Source organism: Penaeus vannamei, chromosome 11 (genome assembly GCF_042767895.1).
Source record: "Penaeus vannamei isolate JL-2024 chromosome 11, ASM4276789v1, whole genome shotgun sequence".
NCBI lineage: Eukaryota > Metazoa > Arthropoda > Malacostraca > Decapoda > Penaeidae > Penaeus > Penaeus vannamei.
Window position 1 is genome coordinate 11,991,236 of NC_091559.1, and position 12,500 is coordinate 12,003,735.

Below are 12,500 nucleotides of genomic sequence, written 5' to 3' on the forward strand. Positions count from 1 at the left end.
TTTTTTTTTTTTACACCTTACTTTATTTTTCTAGTTGTTTTGTTTCTCTTCAATATTCTTAGTGTTTCTTCTGCTTTTTTCCTTTTACCTTTTTTCTGTTCGATTTTAACAGTCACACACAAATTTTATAGACATATTTGCACATGCATGAATGGAGATAGGATTTGTATTATATTTATGTACACATATGCAATTACACTGGGATGTACGTATATTTTACAAAGAAATATATCTTCTTTTGACGTCCTACACTGAAATAGGAAAAAAAAAATAGCAGCATGAGTTGCACATAGCCCACACGAACACACAAAAATACAAACACATACACAAAAATACACAAGAGAGAAAAACTGACTGCAACCGACAGGCGTCTTATAGCTGCTCCGAAAGCTTCTATGTCTTTCAGCCCTGGGCGAGGTTTACAACTAGAGGGAGCAGTAATTCTTGCCCTTTTGCAGATTCGAACTCGTGATCGCGGGTTTCGAATCTGGCGCCCTTACCCTCTCGGCCACGGTGACGAGGGATAACAGGAGTGGGTTGGGAGAGGTATTTATTCAACACGTGTGTGTGAGTGAGTGAGTGAGTGAGTGTGTTTGTGTGTGTGTGTGTGTGTGTGTGTGTGTGTGTGTGTGTGTGTGTGTGTGTGTGTGTGTGTGTGTGTGTGTGTGTGTGTGTGTGTGTGTGTGTGTGTGTGTGTGTGTGTGTGTGATGATAAGGTGCTGATGATTATACGACGATGATTCGACAACGATGGTGAAAATAATGAATGGTGATGGTAATAAACACTGTGAAATTGCAGTCGAACAGAGAATATGGTCTAAATGCAGAAAGAGGGAGAGACTACTTCTTTTTATTATTATTATTATTATTATAATTATTAATATTATTATATCATGTCGCACAATTTGTTATATATATATATATTTTTTTTTACGCTTTACTATATCGCATTTTTTCTATCTTATAAGTTTGACGTATACATCTTGGTTTCACTTTTCTTCGCCTATTTTGTATTTATTTTGTAATTTGTCTTTTTCTTTCGCAGTTTTGTTCTTATTATTTTTTGTTTCGTACTCTAGATGCATTTTCTTCTTTCGATTTTTCCCATTTACACACGTTTCTCTTTTCTTCGCTCTATTTTCTGTTTGCTATAGCTATTTTTTTCCCATTTTCTCTCGCATATCTATAGCACATATGACGCCCAGTTTACTTTCACTTTTTCTCATTTTCCTTCATATTCTAATGATAGGGTCGATTCTCTTCATTTTTCTTTTCTGAACCCTTTTACCACATTTGACGCATTTTTCTACTTTAATTTTTCTCATCTTCCCACAATTTTTTATGTTTTAGGTTGTTCCCTTTTCTTCTTCAATTTTTTCTGTTTCTTCGCTTATTTGGTTGCCAAAATATCTGTTCGGTTATTGGTTTTTCCTTCAAGATATACACATTTAATGGACACTGAATTCACAGACATATTAATGTACACATACAATTTTTACACGATTCATTGGGGAAATACGAATATTTTACATGGGTTTGTTTGGGGACGTCCTACACCGAAATGGGAAAGAATGGAATTTCATTTGGGGAATCTATCATTTGTTGCAAACGGCCCGCACGCACACGCACAAGTACAAACAAACACATCAATAATATAAGTCACTTGCAAAGTAACCTCGTACTTCCCGTACTTCTATACTATGCTCTTCCCTTTTGTTTCTACATAATCTAATACACTCTTCTACCTGCTTTCTTGAAATGCCGCGCAGAGAGAGAGCAAACTTTGGTCCTTTTGATATGAAATAGTAATTTTAGCTGTCACGCCCACAAAATTGGTTTACAAACCTTATTCAAAATCGTCACCAAATGATTTTCGATCCACCCATATCGCTCTTATTTTTTCCCTTCCTGCATTGCCCTTGTTCTCGTGGTCGATATACTCATCATAAGCACCATTATGAATCTTCAGAAAGAATGGCAGGAAGAGATCTAGAGAGAGACATGGAAAATTACCACAATGCTTTTTTTCTCTTTTATAATACGAATACATTATCCGTACTGTGATGACTATACCCATTATTTTTATCGTCATCATCATTATCACCACATCACCATCACTATCTTCATCATCGATATGATTATCCGTATCCTTTGAATTACTATTATTATCATTAATATTTGTTAGATTTAATAGTAATAGTAATAGTATTATTATCATTATCATTAGATTGTTTTGTATTTTTTGTTGCTATTTTTAGTCTTTATAATGAAATAATTAAAGTTATCATTGTTGTTTCTATTATTTTTATAATTATAGTCATATTACAGCCAATGCATCATCAATATTAATAATAATGTCGCCGTTCGTTTATGAAACTAGGTTTGCTAAATCAATTTCTTGCAAAATGTGATGAACAGGTTGCATCACATTGTCATAAAATAGTGTCATTATTATATATCTGAATAAGGTAGTAATTATTGATAATAAAATTTTGGGTTAAATCACAATATTAATGTTTGTTAATATCACAATTGTATGAGTTAGAAGAAGGTCCTATTATATTTTTCATTAATCGCTCTGGAATAACCTCCATCTGGAAAGCAGACATCAGTTTCTTTATTCATCGCTGCACATGTCACTGTTAATCTCTATGATTTTTCCCTCCACTTTTATAACCTCATTTTCCTGCTTTTTGTCCCCTCTTCCTTCTTTTCGTTCACACAAACTCTGCTATCTTCTTTCCCCTCTTTTATCCACTCCACATGCCCCAACTTTTCCCTTCTCCTCCTTTTTTCCCTTTCCCTTTTTCCTCTGGTTTTTATTCCCCATCACTGGGTCTCCTTTCCACTTTCTTTCCTGTTTTCCCTTCTTCCCCCCAGATTTTCCCCCAATCTTCCATCTCATCTCCATTTTTCCCTCCTTCTTCCTTCCCTTTCTTCCCTTCTTTTTCTTCCTCTTCTTCCTTTCCCACTCTCCATTATAACATCCCTTCACTTTGTATTCCTCCTGTTTGTTAAGCCTCCTTCCATAGATGGAAAAAGATATAAAGGGAAATAAAAGATGGTCCATGTATTAGAGGAGAGTGCAAAGAGTATTATAGTATTATGAAATCAAGAAACATAAATGGTTATTTGAATATTAATTAAAGAGACAATGTTGAAAGAAAGTTGATGAAAATAAAACGGAGAGAATACAGATGATATAAAGATTGAGCTAAACAACTTACCATAAGGGGTTGACAGATGAGCAGAAAATGTAGAAAGATGCCACAGAGATGGAGAGTGGTGTAGTTTATGTCACACATCATGAAGATGCCTTTACATAAAGAGGAAGAGTCACTTCAACAGAAATTTAGAGTGTTAAAACAATAAGTCAAACATGTCAGGTTTAGATGCCTTAAAGTGTGTCTGATACCAACTGTTACAAGTCAAAGATGCTGCTGCAAACATGCACCTTACAACAATGCTGCCCAGCTAAGAATTTTGATGCTATTAATGTTACAACAAGAGATATGGAGAAGAGAAAACGTTAAAATTGACTGGATAACAGAATGATTTTGTCATATTCATTTCACATCCACTTCTGCTGAATGACGTTCTCTGGGTTTGTTTCTGTTCTGATCATCTCCACAACACCACCAGATGTTACAAAATCAGTAAGGGATTTGGGAAATTCACACAATCGTGTTTCCTTTTATTCAACGATTTATTTATGTGTGTTTTAGTAAAAAATGTTTGACAAACATAAAACAAACCACATTTGGAGGGCAGAAAAGATACAAAGAGACGGGACAAAGAGAAAAGTACAGTTGAAAGAGGTATCATGAGTAGAGAAAAAGAGAAGAGGATGAGTGAAGTTGGAACAGAGGTAAACAAGATTGTTAGGATCAGAGAATTTAGAGTGAGATGTGAAAAGGGAAGAAAGAAAGAAACACAAAAGTAAGGGAAGATATAGAAAGAGAGAACTCTGAAAAGAGATGTGTCATATCACACAAAAAAAGGAGAGGAGAAAGGGGGAAACATAAGAAACCATTAAATTTTTGATTTGCTTGTTGTTTCTAAGTTCATACTTCCACACAGTTTTCCTCCTGATATATTTCTACATAATGTCATCCATCATGCTCCTCTTCTAACATCGCATCTTTTCTCCTTTTCTATTTTATCATTATAAGATCCTCAACCTCTCCATTTCCAAACATCACTAATACTCACTAATATTGTTACTGTGACATTAAACTTTTGAATAAGAAGAATATAATTGTAAGGCATTTTGGTTTTTGTTTCTCCAGAGAAATTCTGCATTCTGGAAAATTTTCTGTTTCTTCTCCTTCTGTTGTACTTAAGTCACTTCTCTGTTCCTTCCTGAGAATCTTCTGAAACCGTGTCAATTGATCTCCATTTCCTCCATCTATTATTTCCGCCTTTGGTGCTCATCCTTTGTTTTTCCACTTTACCTGTTGCCTCTTCCATCTTCTTCCCGTCTTCACTTTCCTTCCCCCCTTTTCTTCTTCTTCTCTGTTCCCATCCCATCTCATCTCCTTTTCCTCCTTTTTCTTCCCCTTTTTCCTTTTCCATCTTATCCTCTTCCTATCTCTTCCCCTCCTTCCTCTTTTCTCCTGTCGTTTTATTCATCTTTCCATTTCCTCCTCTCCTTTCCTCCTTTTCTCTTCTATTTTCCTCTTCCACTCCACCTCCTATCTTCCTTTCTTCCTCCCTCCTGATTCCCCAACTTCACTTCTAAAACCCCTTCCCTCCTTTTCTTCCCTCTTTCTTCCTTCCTTCCATTCTATCTCTTTTCCGTGAGCACCCATCTCACCTGTATTCCCTTTTCTCCTCCCTTCCCTTCCAAGAGAAATGATGTCAGAATAAAAGCAAAGATGGTAGAAGATAGATATGAAAGAGGGAGAGGTCACAGTGATCCATGAAGAGAACACACAGAAAGAAAGAAGCAAGTGGAAAGCATGATTCAAAAGGGGGAAAAGAAGGAGTGCCAGAGGAAATGCCTTTCAAATAGAGGGTGGTGACAGTAAAATGGAAGAGAAGAGATGAAAGAGAGGAAAAAAGAAGATGGGAAAGAGGCTGGAGACAGAGACAAGAGAGATGAAGGAGAAGAAGTTCACCTCTTCCATCCAGAATTTTCTCATTTTCTTTCTTCCTGAGCCTTTTCCCCTCTTCCTGAACCTCATTCCCCTCCTCCTTTCTGACTCCCTTCCACGGAGTTTCCATCTCCTTCACCTCACTTCCTCTCCCCCAACCCCCTCACCCTACCTCCCCTCAATCCAAAGGAGCTGAGAGGAAAAGGCGGGCAGGAGCAGATTATAATGCATAGGTCCAAGAAGGGCGAGCACAAGAGATAACCACAGCAGAGGAGGAGAGTATAAAAACACGGTGGAGGCTACAATAAGGGAAATCAGCAGGAGAGTGGAGATGATGTTACAAGAGATAACATATAAATATAAAGATGAAAAGAAAGAAGATGAAGAGATCATGCTTTATTAAAAATTTAGAGTAAAGAAACCAAAATGAGTTAGATGAAAGAGGATAATAGCTGAGGTTTTAAAAACAGTAAAAGGTTTAGATGGAAGAGTAAGGAAAGAAAGAGAATATAAACAATGTCACAACACTGCATCATACACCTGAGGACACTACATATAATACAAACAAAGACAACAGAGAAAGTGTCTGCAGATGAGGAAATAAGTTAATGCTGCAATACAGAAGAGGAAAGTTTTTTCAATAAAAAGAGATCACCACAAGCCAACTGGAACAACAAACTTTACCAAATTCAGAGGCACACTAAAAACATCCTTTTCTGATGTAAGATCATGAATAAAGCTTAGATCAATAATGTCCCAAACTGCCTCTAACCCAAAGAATACACAAACAAACATCCTAATATTAAATTTATATTTCACCTAAATAAAAAAAATAATAATAATAATTAATTATCTTATAATAAGTCAGATTCTTTTAGATTATATATATTCCTCTATGTACTAGATGATGATTAAAGAATCAAAGGATCAAATTCTTTTCTTTGTTAGAGTTATTTATAAAAATAATTAATGGCAACAAGACAGCAATAATTAACACATTAAGGATAATTTATAACACCAAGAACAATTTTTATAATAATAATAAAAACAGCAACTACTTGAAATGATAATAAAAGCAAACAAACAGATACCACCATGGAAGATAGGAGCACTGTGTAGAATAAACAGAGAAGAGAAAACAATCCAAAGAGATTTTGGGGAAACCATGTGAAACAAAGATCCCAACAATCCTAACGATCCTCTATTTCCTCCTCCCCTCCATCTGTACTTTCGCTCTTTCCCTCCTCTTTCCCTCAACCACCCTTTTCCTCTCCTTCCCTTCCTTTCCCTTCCTACTATTCTCTCTCCTTGTCCTTTTTCCATAGTGATGTAATGCAATGAATATTTACAATCAGAGCGGATCTCAACGAATGTTCTAAGAGGTCCCCAAACCCCTTTCCCATCAAGGTAACATTCAAAAAGAGAGAAAAGTCGTGCCTCCGTGGCCAAGCAGGAATACACCATGTGAGTTTCACTTAAATGGTTTATCTATTAGCTAACAATCGACGATGCCGTGTTTATTATGTAAATTGATAATGATATGTGGTATATAAACTACATATCAAAGTAACGAAGAATCCCCACACGGTCTGATACAAGAGTTTCCCAACTTTCCCCTTCCCCTTCTTTTCCTCGCCCCTTTCCCTTAAAACCTTCTTCCTCCCTTTCTTCCTCCTTTCTTCCTTCATTTACTTTCCTCTTCCCTCCTCTCTTTCCTCTCCTTCTCTTCTCCTCCTCCTTTTTCTCTCTCTCCTGCTCGTTCCTCCCATTTCTATCTTTCTTCCTCTCTCTTTCTCTCTCTCTCTCTCTCTCTTTTTTATTTCTATTCCAGCATATGGCACAATAGTCTTGAAAATTCACTAGTTCGATGCTAAAATTTCCCATTAAAGGCAAAACTATCTATATCTAAAAACACAAATTAAAAATCAATTCTGATAAAAGAGAAGCTGGTCAAACTAAAACTTACAGACGGAAATCGTTTAACCTGGGTCATATTTTATCTCCAAACATTTACTGCCGTTTTGAACAGCTGTAATGTGTCTACATAAAGCAGGTTGGTTTGCTGGGCTAAAAGGTTTTAGAATATGTGGGCAGGAAGGAGCGCAGATGGAGTTCCGTTCTTGCAAAAGGAACCTGGACTTCTTGGACACGATTCCTGGCGTTTCTTGTCCCGTGCGCAGGCGCGAGTGCTGGTGGAAGGCGCAGCGATGTCAAAGGAGATCTATTTTGTTTTTGCATCTTGTAAAAGACGCAAAGGCCAGCCACATCTCTCCGATGTTGAAGGGACCGGAAGCGAGTAGGAGGTCCATTCAGGGCGTCTTCAGCTGCACTAGCCTCAGGGCTCCGTTCTGAACGGTGTCCAGGAGGGCAGAGGAGGCGGTGGGCGGGGCGGCCAGGCGAGTGACGAGCACTCCGCCAGAGAACGAACCCGGGAGTCGCCAAGAGCCGCGCCTCCTTCGCCGTCCCGCAGAGGAGCCATGCGCCGTGCAAAGGCCAACGTCCTCGCTGCGTCCTTTGCTAACTCTGACGTGGCTGGCGAAGGTCAGGAGGTCATCGATCTGCACGCCGAGAATGTCGGTTTCTTTGTTAATACTAATGGATTCGTTGTTTGGCTTTATGATGGATGCAGGAATATCATCGGGTGTCTGCCGTCTAGATATGACCATTGCTTGGGTTTTATCTGGTGCCAGAGTGACCTGCCACTTGTCACCCCAAGAAATGACGTAGCCAAGTGTATTATTTTTATGTCTGACTGTTCTGAGTATCGCAGGTGAATGTGAGGGTGCAATCAGCACAAGCATAAGCTATCTCTCTCTCTCTCTCTCTCGCTTTCTTCTCTCTCTCCCTCTCCCTCTCCCCCTCTCTCTCTCTCTCTCTCTCTCTCTCTCTCTCTCTCTCTCTCTCTCTCTCTCTCTCTCTCTCTCTCTCTCTCTCCCTCTCCTCTCTCTCTCTCTCCTCCCCCCCCCTCCTCTCTCTCTCTTTCTGCTGTCTTTTCTCTCTCTCTCTCTCTCTCTCTCTCTCTCTCTCTCTCTCTCTCCCTCTCCCTCTCCCTCCTCTCCTCCCCCCCCCTCTCTCTCTCTCTCTTTCGCTGTCTTTTCTCTCTCTCTCTCTTCTCTCTCTCTCCCCTCTCCCCCCTCTCTCTCTCTCTCTCTTTCGCTGTCTTTTCTCTGCTCTCTCTCTCTCTCTCTCTCTCTCTCTCTCTCTCTCTCTCTCTCTCTCTCTCTCTCTCTAACGATAATTATTATCTAAAAATTTATAAGTATAACATAATGATAATAAACAGTAACAACAATGAAAATAATGATAAAGTAGTAACAATAACAATAATGTTGATAATAATGATAAAAATTATAACATAAGCAACAATAATAATGATGAAATTAATAATAAGGATAATGATAACAACAACAACAATATTAATGATGGTAATAATCATGATATCAATAGTGATAATAATAATGATAATAACAATAATGATAATGATATAGATATGGATGGTGGGCGTCAGTTCGAAAAATTGCTATACAGAGAGAGAGAGAGAGAGAGAGAGAGAGAGAGAGAGAGAGAGAGAGAGAGAGAGAGAGAGAGAGAGAGAGAGAGAGAGAAGGGGGGGGGGGGAGAGAAGGAGAGAGAGAGATAATATCTAAACATATTCGAATGACAATTACATCACGAGCAAAAACAAACAAACCACAAAACCTGCTGCTTATTAGCCCCGAATAGCAGCATCCTAAGCAGCCAAGATGGCCTGATGAGTGATCTCCAACTCAAGGATCCTTTAGAAGAAAAACATTTCAGTACTTTCTTAAACCTTAATTCAGATATGTTGCCTTGAATTAGTCAAACTCCCTTGACCAGTAAATATTGAAAACAGATCACAAGAGATGCATTTGTTTTTTCTTTATCATATTTGATTGCAAGGCAAATTACCTACAATGAAGGTCTCAATTAACTTTGGTTCCGTAGAGTCATTTAGAATAATGAAAATACAGTACCTTATATTCTAAATATAGGTTAACAATCCATTATAATAGGACTGATTACCTTTTTTTACATTTTTTCTATCTATTTACTTTACTTAACTTTACTTTACTTAACTTTACTGTAACTTTAATCACTGCAACGCAAATGCGTCGGAAGAATGTTATTGTTATCGTAAATTTATAACAACAGGGATTTACTTAACCAGTCGCGGATTATTTCATTTTTCTTTTTATTCTAAGGAACTTCTGTAGAATATTTATTTAGAATGTTATTCATCGTTATTTAATTTCATTTTTTGAAACATTACAACGAAGTCCAAAGTGGCCGATTATTTTTTTTATCTTTATTTTTTTTCTAACAAAATTCTATTATTTTCATATGCTTTTAATACTTTCCTTCTTAAAATGTATCATGACCCTGCTTCGAAAAAGATAACGAAAGAAGATAACGTCAGTATATTGTATTATTTTATCCCTCAAAATCATGTTCAAAATCCACTTATTTCCCTCATATATGTGTTAAATATACTACATATGCACATGATTATGAAAAATATGGAAACACGCACACACACAAATCTGTGTACACGAATGCACACACACACACACACACACACACACACACACACACACACACACACACACACACACACACACACACACACACACACACACATACAGATCTATGTTCACGAATGCACACACAAAGAAACACACACACACACAAAGAGAAAGAGAGAGAGAGAGAGAGAGAGAGAGAGAGAGAGAGAGAGAGAGAGAGAGAAAGAGAAAGAGAAAGAGAGAGAGAGAGAGAGAGAGAAAGAGAGAGAGCGAGAGAAAGAGAAAGAGAGCGAGAGAAAGAGAGAGAGAGGGAGAGAACGAGAGAGAGAGAGAGAGAGAGAGAGAGAGAGAGAGAGAGAGAGAGAGAGAGAAAGAGAAAGAGACAGGGGGGGGGGAAGAATATGCTAATATTATCTTCAAAAGCCCAAGTGCCTTGTTCTTTACACATCAATCGGTGGTGCGGTTGGTAAGGTCGTCGCCTCCCACGCGAGGGGCCCGCGATCGAGCCCCACCAACGCCAAGTGAACAGGGGTTCGCGTAGGTACCACATTTTTTAATTTATTATTTGTATAATTTTTATCAAACTTTGTTGACTGACATAGATATATATAAATAGATATTGATAGATATAGAAAAATGGGTAGATATTACTAAATAACTAATTATAAATTAATAGATACATATAAGTAGATAAATATGCATGAAGAAATACTTATATATAGATAGATAGATTTGTATGATAAGATGCATATAGATAGATAGATAAGTATAGATGAACAGATACATATAGATAGATATAGATGAACAGATGGATATATGAATAGATTGATGAAAAGATAGAGAGAAACATATAAATAGACATAATATATAGTTAGACATTTGAATAGATAGACATATGACAAAAATACATCTTTTATATAAATGTATATATATAAATCAAGCACCTTTCATGCTCCTTTCTACCTTTTTTCCCTGTCTCCCACATCCAGTCTTCCTTTCCTCCTCACACCTCCTTTATTCTCCTCCTCCTCATTTCCCTCCCTTTTCTGCCTCATTCCTTTCCCGCTCCAGTTCTTCCTCTCCTCCTCACCTCTTTTTCCTCTACTTTTTATCTACTCTCTTCCTAACTCCTTTTCTCCCTCTCTCTCCTTGCCCTTTCTTCTCCTTTCCTCTCTTCCTTTTTTCTCACTCTTCTCCCTACCCTCCTTCATCTCTTTCTTTAAACCCGCTCTCCTTTCCCCCTTTCCTCCTCTCTCTCTTTCTTCCTTGCTCCACCTTTTCCTCCTTTCCCCTCTCTTCCTTACTCCTCTTCGCCCTCTCTTCCTCTCCTCCCTTTCCTCCCTTCTCCTTTCTACTTTTTCTCTTCTTCTCCCTTCTTCCATTCCGCCTCCCTTCTCCACTAACCTTGCCACCATTCCCACAACTTGGATGGAGATGGACATTTCAGATGCAAAGGTTTTAGTACATTCATGTCTATCCATATTGCCATTATCGCTATTCCTATCATTTACTACTGTATTTCCTTTAGTCTTCTCCTCGCTGTTATTGCGATAAATGTTATTCATTTTCATTTTCATTTTTAGCGTGTTTATTTTTATAGTATCTTCTCTTTTCCTCTATTATCGTTATTTCCGTTCTCCTCTCACCTCTATACCTCTCTTTTCTTGAAAGTATACTGAGCTTTCTCTACAAACACATAAAAGCAAGCAGTTGTGCGCTCTCTCTCTCTCTCTCTCTCTCTCTCTCTCTCTCTCTCTCTCTCTCTCTCTCTCTCTCTCTCTCTCTCTCTCTCTCTCTCTCTCTCTCTCTCTCTCTCTCTCTCAATTTTCTATGTATATCATCACCAAATGAGTTCTGCGATTCATCACATGTGTTCATGTACGAATGCTTCACACACGCGCGGGCGCGGCGCGCAAGAGGTACAAACTAAGCAAATTCGAATGATGGTTACATCGCAAAACGAAGACATTTTGCAATTTATTATCCCAGATAGCTTCGAAATTCATCCTATTCCTCCTCTTCCAGGTGAGAGAAGGGCAAAAGAGAATGAAAAGGGGAAAGGTGAAGATAGAGGAGAGAAAGAAAGGAGAGGAAGTAGGAGACGGATCGAATGAAAGACAGAAGGGAAGGAAAAGAAGAACTGAAAGAGAGAAGAGGGGAGGTGAAGGGTAAATAAGAAAAGAGGATAAGTAAATAAACTATATGGCTCACTGGTAATTTCGAAATGCGTATTTTAATAGTATTGTCGATTTGGAAGTCTGCGAAGAGTATTGATATTAACGATAATGGGGACAGCAGTAGGCATGACAACAAATTAAGTACAAAAAATAAAGAAAAAAATAGTGCTTTATATTTTTTCTCTTTATCTTAATGTTTAGTTGAGAGAAGATGATAGTTTTTTTTTCTTTTTACTGGATATTTTAGGAAAGTAGGTTTTTGGAGGAGACAAGAGAAGAGGTTGATAACTTTATTTGATTTTTAAAAGATTGGACATATTTCATTGCTATGGTAGGTTTACAATAATGTTTAATACATCGTACTATGAAAGCACACACACACACACATAAACATTATGTGTGTAACATAACATACACAAGTGTTATATGTGTTCTCGTGAAAGCTACAATATAATTCTAACAACCATTATTTATCAAAGTTTCTGTAGTGTAGTGGTTAGCACGGTCGCCTCCTGCTCGACAGACTCGGGTTCGATCCCCGACGGGTACTATAAAAGAATTATTTTTAGGCATGAATTTCGGTTTTCATTTACATCTGCTTGCCTTCCGTTCCGTATATCTTTCTACTTTTGTTTCTGTCTTTCTCCGGTGTTTAAATTTTTTTCTTTGTTGTTTGGAAGTGT